The sequence below is a fragment of the Arachis duranensis genome, chromosome 5, assembly GCF_000817695.3.
Source record: "Arachis duranensis cultivar V14167 chromosome 5, aradu.V14167.gnm2.J7QH, whole genome shotgun sequence".
In the NCBI taxonomy this organism is placed as follows: domain Eukaryota; kingdom Viridiplantae; phylum Streptophyta; class Magnoliopsida; order Fabales; family Fabaceae; genus Arachis; species Arachis duranensis.
This window is the reverse complement of record NC_029776.3, coordinates 48809481-48810935: the sequence shown is the minus strand read 5'-3', so window position 1 is coordinate 48810935 and position 1455 is coordinate 48809481.

The following is a 1455-nucleotide window of genomic DNA, read 5'->3' as shown; positions in this document are numbered from 1 at the left end:
GGGGGTAAAATCTTGCTAAGAATTTGTTCATGACATCATCCCAAGTTGTCAAGCTCTCCTTTGGAAAAGACTCTAACCACTTGGTTGCCTTGTCTTTGAGAGAGAATGGGAACAACAACAGTCTATAGGCATCTGGTTGAATGCTATTGGACTTCACTGTGTCACATATTCTCAGGAAGGTGTTTAAGTGTTGGTTGGGGTCTTCTTGGACACCTCCTCCGAACGAGCAATTGTTCTGAACAAAGGTGATGAGTTGTGGCTTTAGTTCAAAGTTGTTGGCATGGATGGTTGGTTTTTGGATGCTACTTCCGCAGTTCCCTGGGTTTGGGTTAATGTAAGAGCCCAAGACTCTTCTATCTTCCCCACCAGGATTTGCTTTACCTCCTCCACCATGGTTGTGCACCTCTTCCTCACGATGGTCTTCCATGGTTGTTTCAAAGTATTCTTCACAGTGTTCCTCCTCTTCTTCAGCACCAACTACACATTTTTCTTTTGCCTCCCTTCTTAATCTTAAGAAGGTTCTCTCAGGTTCAGAATCAAAGGAAGTTGAAGCTCCGCTTCTTCTCCCTGTCATACAACCAACAGAGTGCAAGCAAAGAAAAGTAATGCAGAAAGTATCTTGTTAGAATTACTTGTTAGTTTCAGTGATGCAATATATCAAACATAGTGGTTTAGTAAACTGAATTGTAAATAGCAAAGAAAAACTAAGAAACAGAGGAGGGGAAGAATTAAACTAAGACGGAAAGCAAATTAACCAAACAGAAAATTAAATCAAACAAAATACAAATGCTCAATCTAGTGATCCTCTAATGTAATCATTGTCGATGCACAATCAATCCCCGGCAACGGCGCCATAAACTTGATCGGGGTAAAACTTGTCTCTCAACAAATTCCCATTCGACAAGTGTACCGAATTTGTCGTCAAGTAAAAACTCACAATAGAGTGAGGTCGAATCCCACAGGGATTGATTGATCAAGCAACTTTAATTAGAGGAATGATCTAGTTGAGCGAATCCATGAATGGAGTTGATAATTGCAGAAATTAAAATGGCAGGAAAGTAAATGACTGAAAGTAAATAGCAGAATTGTAAATGGGAATGGGGGAATTGCTCATAAAAGTAAATTGCAGAAAATAAAGAGAATGGGTAAGATCAGAAATGGGGAGTTCATTGGGCTTAGGAGATGTTGCATTCTCCGGATCAACTTCATTTTTATCTCTTCCTCAATCAATGCACTCATTAATCTCCTTGGCAATCTTAAGTGATTGAATCACAATTTCTTGCAATTCAATCTCTCAAATCTTGATCAATAGCCAATTTCTTGGTCAATTACTCATGAGAAGAGATGAAGTGTGGTCACTGATTATACCACATGCACTTCCCAAATCAAATGCTTAGAGGGTTATAGTCACATACCCATCCACACGCAATTTGGTCCAGCATGAGAAAGCATTTC